This window comes from Vicugna pacos, chromosome 12 (genome assembly GCF_048564905.1).
Source record: "Vicugna pacos chromosome 12, VicPac4, whole genome shotgun sequence".
Taxonomy (NCBI): domain Eukaryota; kingdom Metazoa; phylum Chordata; class Mammalia; order Artiodactyla; family Camelidae; genus Vicugna; species Vicugna pacos.
The window spans coordinates 23,880,375-23,887,853 of record NC_132998.1 but is presented as its reverse complement, the minus strand read 5'-3'; positions in this window follow the sequence as shown (position 1 = coordinate 23,887,853).

The window sequence follows — 7,479 nt, the reverse complement described above, 5'->3', positions numbered from 1 at the left end:
AATTTTTTTTCAAAAATGAGCACTAGTTCAACAAATTGCTGGTATATGAGGTGCTTCATAAAATTTTTTTTCTTACATTTTTTTATTGATTCATAATCATTTTACAGTGTTGTGTCAAATTCCAGTGTTCAGCACAATTTTTCAGTCATTCATGGACATATACACACTCATTGTCACATTTTTTCTCTGTGATTTATCATAACATTTTGTGTATATTTCCCTGTGCTATACAGTGTAATCTTGTTTATCTATTCTACAATTTTAAAATTTTTGAGTAATAATCTAAAATGTTGCATCTATTTGTACAGCTTATAAGTAATAGTTATGGGGACAAGATGATCTTCCAACAAATACATAATTATATATGGGCCGTTTATGATATTTAGATATAAATATCATCTTGCCTGTAAGTTACATGAAGTCCCTTAATTATTTTTGGTAGCACAGAGCATCTGTGGAATAGAAGTAAAATGCTGTCAAATGGCAGCATAAGGGAGTAACAAGTTGGAGAGAAATGCATAAGGTAGAAAGCAGGGTCCAGAGCTTAACTAGCCTTGTTTTATACAAGAATAACAACTTCTAGTTAGTTCATATGTTTGTTATGAGGACAAAATGGAAATATGCAGATTCAAGACTCCACTCAGCGTCTGGGCCTTTGGAAGGGGTTATGGATAGTGATGCTATGCTAATTTGTTGACAGTCTTTTTTTTTAAACTTTTTTTATTGAGTTATAGTCACTTTACAATATTGTATCAAATTCCAGTGTAGGGCACAATTTTTCAGCTATACGTGAACATACATATATTCATTGTCACGTTTTTTTTTCACTGTGAGCTACCACAAGATCTTGGATATATTTCCCTGTGCTATACAGTATAATCTTGTTTATCTATTCTACATATGCCTGTCAGTATCTACAAATTCTGAACTACCGGTCTACCTCTTCCCACCCCCCACCCCTGGCAACCACAAGTTTGTTTTCTATGTCTATGGGTCTGTTTCTGTTTTGTATTTATGTTCTTTTTTTCTAGACTCCACATATGAGCAATCTCATGTGGTATTTTTCTTTCTCTTTCTGGCTTACTTCACTTAGAAATGACATTCTCCAGGGACATCCCTGTTGCTGCAAATGGTATTATGCTGTTGGTTTTTATGGCTGAATACTATTCCATTGTATAAACATACCACATCTTCTTCATCCAGTCATCTATTGATGCACATTTAGTCTGTTTCCATGTCTTGGCTATTGTAAATAGTGCTGCTATGAACATTGGTGTGCAGGTGTCTTTTTGAAGTAGGGTTCCTTCTGGACATATGCCCAGGAGCGAGATTCCTGCATCATATGTTAAGGCTATTCCTAGTCTTTTGAGGACTCTCCATACTGTTTTCACAGTGGCTGCAATTTGTCGACAGTCTTAAAACAGGACCCCCTTCCCAGAGAGTGACAGAAAGACTGAGAGAAATTAGCAGTAATGTTTGTAGTTTGGGAAAAAAGAGTTTATCCTTTCTTCATCAGCAGTATTCAGCCCCATAGTTCAGAAATGGAGCAAACTATTCTCACAAGTTAAAATGTTTTATGAATGTCATCCCTGTGGAAACTTCTGAGAAGTCATGCTGATCAAGGGTAATCGATTTTGTTAGAATCAGATATAAAATTCAGCACTCATTGCTTTTCCATCTATGTCTGCCCTCTTTTTCACCTATCCACCCAGGATCCGTCAGGCCATTGCTTGCACTGGTATGACTCATAAGAAATTAGAAAATACCTAGCCTATTTATGTTCACAGGCAAAATTTTGTCTTCATTCCTATTTGTCTCCACCAAATCATTTCACAAATTTTCTTCATAACGTACACATGCTTCTGCACTTGCAGTAAAGCTTTGGGCCAACAGACAAGCAGTTCTTACTACAAACGTAATAATCAAATATAGCTTTGTCTTCACTTTTAGCGATCACAGTAAAATTCAATGGGTCAGATAGAAAGCTTCGTGAGTGGTTATTCACACCAGAATTCTTTTTATCATTTTCTTCTTGAAGAAAACAAAGTGCTAGCAGAGAGGCATGAAGTTAAAATGTTAGGGGCTCTTGAGCAAAAGAGCAATGGAAAAATAATCAAGTTATGAAATTTTATTTACGTGTAGTATGGACAGATTTACCTCTGGATGCTTCTGGGTCTCTTTTTTAATTTGTTTTAATAATATTAAAGAGGTCTTTTTTTTCATAGACCCCAAATAATTCACTATATAAATAAGATCATTATGCCAAAAAGAGAAATACTCGTTTAAGTACCTTTAAAATCTCTTTCCTATATGAAATGAGACTAAACCCTGTCCCGTTAGGGGCAAGGATAAACAGAAAACACTAAATTAAGAGGAGTTACTGTAAATAAGGAGGACTGTTTAGAAGACATGAGGAAGAAGTTTCTATTTCCTGACCAGGTTTTGCAGTGGACATCTGTAGCTGAAGGTCGGTGACCTGAGTGGTCCTAGAGTCTGACGGTGGCGGTCAGGATCGGTGAGAGGATTAGTCTTCGGTGTGCCTTGGCACAGAATTTGCTCTCAGCTGTGCCTCACTTTGTTGACTTTAGACCATGTTAAAGTAACAGTGCAGAAGAGTTGTTCCTTGCTTGAGCTAAGTGACGTCACAGAATTCTCTAGCTTTGCATCTGGGCCACCATCAAGTTACTGATTCAGATGAAATAGGTTGTGGGCTATGACATGTTATGCACCCCAATATTTCTTTTTTACAATCTGAATTGCCATTAAAGTGAATACTTTAAACTCTGAGCTTTTAACATGAATCTTATGGAGTATAGAAGAAAAATATCAACCAAAGCAGAGGTTTTCAAACATATTTTTTAGCATGTTGCACGTTAAGAAAAACCCAGGATATCAAAATTCAATACATACAAATTTACAGATACAGTTAACCGATATCCTCTGGTTTTGCATCCTTGTAAGACAGAAGGGAAGGGGGCAGAAGACAACCATTAAAAAATGACACAGCAATTAGCACCAAGATGGTGGAAGATTCAACTCCTAGTAGACTTTGAGCTTCATTATATGCCCGTTGAAATACAACAGCATACTAAATGGCACTCCTATAGATGCCAGGACAGTTTCAAGACTGATCATAAAAGGTCAAAGGATAAGTGATGGCCCAATTCTTGGGAATCCCAGCCCCAAAGTAGTTATAATAATCCTCCCAGTTGTTAGCACATGAAGTTACCAAGTGCATAAAAACTAACAACCTTGCACCCAATGGGCTCTTTCTCTCTGTCACTCTCTCTTGTCTTCTGGATGACGGGCACTCTGTCTATGGAGTGTGCATCTCTCTGAATAAATCTACTTTTATCCAACTATGGCTCACTTGAATTCTTTTCTGCACAAAGCCAAGGACCCTCACTTGGCAGGATGTTTCCCAGGAACTCAACTGAAACCTGGGACACATCCATCCTCCCGTAGCCCCATTTTTCCTGTAACACTCAGATCAACCTCTTGTGGATCAAAATTTTGATATATCAAATGTATTTGATATATTTGATAAATATGACTGTATATATACACATACATGCATGTGTGGTATTGTGATTTATAGTAAAAAAATATATATATGGTTTTCATCCCATTTCTGGCCCAGAACCCCTAAAACCATTCGAATTTCCTAAGTGATGAGAGCCATCAGCATGTGTTTTGTTATATTAATGAGCTGACTTTTGGAAAGCACCTAAGGATGGGGATCAGTTGCCAGGGTAGCCAATCGTGTGATAAGAGGGTTGGAAAATTCAGTCCCACCTCCTTAACTTCTAGGGAGGGAGATGGGCTTGTGGTTGAATCAATCATCAGTGGCCAATGAATTAATCATTCATCCCTATGTAATGAAGTCTCCATAAATTCCCAAAAGAATGAGGTTCAGAGAGCTTCTGAGTTGGTGAATACATGGATATTTGGGGAGAGTGACCCACCTGGAGAAGGCACAGAAGCTCCATACCCTTCCCCGTACATTGTCTTGTCCATCTCTTCTATCTGGCTGTTTCTGAGTTAAATCCCTTTATGATAAACTGGTTTTCTAGTAAGTGAAATGTTTCTTTGAGTTCCGTGAGCCACTCTAGCAAATTAATTGAACCCAAGGAGGGGGTCATGGGAGCCACTGATCTATACCCAGTCTGTCAGATGTACAGGTAACAACCTGGACTTGGAATTGGCATCCTGAGTTGAAGGAGGTCTTTGGAACCTCCAACTATAGCTGGTCAGTCAGAAGCACAGGTGATAACCTGGGTTTGCAACTGGCATCTAAAGGGGTTAAGGAGAAGTGTTGTTGGGCTGACCCCTTACCTGTGGGATCTGATGCTATCTCCAGGTAGATCAAGTGAGATAGTGTCAGAATTAAGTTAAGTTGTGGGACACCCAACTGGTATTCCGAGAATTACTTGGCAGTGTGTGGGGAAGGACCGCCTCACTCAACACACACACACATTGAAATTGGGTCAGGAACTCAAAAACAGCATGTATCTACACACAGATAATATGGAACAAAGGTTTCATGAAACAGTAACTTACTCTTACTACAGGCAAAACATTCTAATATTTTCTAATCTATTTTATTTCATTTTTTTCTAACACATTGGCCTCCACTAATGTACTGTGACCTGCAGTCTGAAAAAAAAAAAAAAAACTCTTCTCAGGAGAGTTCCTAGAACTTGCTCCTCCTGCTGAGAATCTGCTTAATTTGTCATTGTTCGCACACCGGGTAAAACCCTTTTGTTCTGCTAGACATTTGTATAATTTCTCTATGTCATAAACCAGTATGAAGCAGATTTTTGTTGTGTCCACAATGGCAAACAGTCCACAGACTGAGGCCTGAGGTCTGTTTAACTGTATTCAAGAAATCTTTACACCAATACTTCCTGACTCCATTCTGATAAACTTGTTAAACGCATTGTGAGTTACGGGGGATACGAGGGGGGTAAATGCAAAGCACTTTAAAATAAAATTTTAGCATTATCTCTGCTGCTTCCAGAATGAAAACTACAATATTTTCCTTAGGACAAAGGGACAGTGCCTCATGCCTGGAGGAAGGGATACTGGTTCCTTGCCTGATGACAGTTTAACACAGTTTAAGGTGCACAATTTCCATTGTGTCCTACCATGGCCGGACTCTGTGTGGGCAAGGCCCCTGCTTTCTGGATGCCTCTAATCTTGTAATTTATTTGCAGTCCATCATTGGAAGTAGGTTTTTTATATAGTTGTGTGTGCAGTAGGCGACCGGAATCAGGGAGCCCTTCTGCCTGCCACAGCAGAAATGTGGAAGGCAGATGTGACACTTGGACAGAACTTGGACTCAGAAAACTGGAGTTTGCAGGTTCTGCTCCTTGTGAGTTACACTGCCTTGGGAAAAAAGCATTTAACTTCTTTGACCCTCAGGTTAATAATAAACATGCAGGGTATTGTCATATGTCAGACACAGTACCAGATTTTAAAAGACAGAGATGACTAAAATATAGTGCATGCCCCTGAAATAGAGATGATAATACTATAATACTGTTCTCATAGTGTTATTATCAGAACTAAAAGAGAGAACAAACTGGAAACACCCAGCACAATGTTTCACCCATGTTAGGATTATTTGTTTCTTTCCTTCTGTATTTGAATCCATTTTATTACAAAATAGAACATGCAGGGAAGTGCAAAAATGTGTATGTTCAGCTAAATGAATTATGAAAAAGTAAACATTCATGTAACTGAAACCAAGAAATAGAAACAGAACATTGCCATTACCCCAAAAGTCCTACTTGCTCCACCTAATTTACAACCCCTCTTACCCGCTAAGGTAGCACTTCCTTGGCTTTTACTCTGTCTTGTTTTCTTTATATATCTGCATATAAATTTTTTAACCACATAGGCACACATCCTAAATATTATAGTTTTATTTAGCCTGATTTTGAACTTTTTATACAATCTGTTCTAGCTGGCTTCTTTTACTTATCACATTATTTTAAAAATTACCCGCATTGTAAATGAGTTGTAGTTAATTCATTTCTGTTGCTGTATAATATTCATTTGAATAAATATACCACATTTTCTATTTTAATCCACTCTATCATCTATAAACATTTGGTTCGTTTCCACTCTTTGGCTATTACACAAAAGGCTACAATTAAAATTTTTGTCCATGTCTTTTGGTACATCTAAGTTTGCATTTCTGTAGAGTATATACTGAGGAGAAGAATTGCTGGGTCATAGAACACATATATCTTTGTTCTTGCTTATATAATGTCTGTCTTCCAAAGTATTTGCATCAATTACACTCTAATCCACAAGACGTAAGAGTTGCTTTTGTACCACATTCTCACCAACTCTTGGTATTGTCAGACTTTTAATTTTAGCCATTCCAGTGGGTACAGATCTCATTTTAGATTAAATCTCACACTCCTGATTACCAATAAGACTGAGCACCTTTATCAGCCATTTGCATTTCCTCTTAAGGTTTTGCCCTACCTTTTTCGAGTTGTCTTTTTCATAATGCTCTGTAGATAATCTCTTTGTTAGTACATGTAATAGAAATGTTATGCAAATAACTTCTCCCACTCTGAACCTTGTCTTCAGTATCTTCCTAGTGTCTTTCGATGAACAGAAGTTCACAATTTTAATATTAGTCCACGGTATCAATTTTTTCCTTAATTTTAAGTGCTTTCCTTTGTCCTAACAATGGTTTTTTAGAAGATCTTTTACCTCACTGCACTCCAGCGCTACTTCTGTGATAAATCAAGCTTCCATATATGTAGAGGTCTGTTTGCAGGTTTTCTTTATGGCTCCATTGATCTGTGTGTCTATTATTGTAACAGTCCCACAAATCTTGTATATCCACAGTGATTTTTATCTACTTATAATCAGTTACCAAAAAAAGTATGTTACAATTTCTCAATGTGATTGTAAATTTGTTTATTTCACTTTGTAACTATCAATTTTTGCTTCCTACATGTGAAAGCTATTAGATGCATACAATTTTTCATTTTTTATAAATTTCTTGCAAATTGATCTTTTTTATTATCCTTATTTCTAATAATTGAAATAGAAAATTTTGTCTTCATACCTTCTATGTTTTTATTTTCTAAATGTGTTTCTTGTACAGCATCTAGTTGCAACTGTCTCAAAATTTTTGCCTTTTAATAGAATCATTTAGTTTACTTACATTTAATATAATCTGGGATTCATTAGTTTATACCATTATCAATCTATTGCCTTTCTGCTTCACACTCACCTTCATTGCAAGCCTGTGATATTGGAAAATATCTCCCTTGACAGGTGGCACAATGCTAAGCTTCCTCAGTGGAGGCCCCTGGAGACACAAAGAAGGAGGATGCAGAGGTCAAAATTATGTGGCATCCCCCAAGGTCAGCTTTCTCCAGCACTTAAAGGGAGGCTTCTCAGTGAGTTTTGTCACTGGGGAATCACAACGGACTCTGCCATAGTTTAACC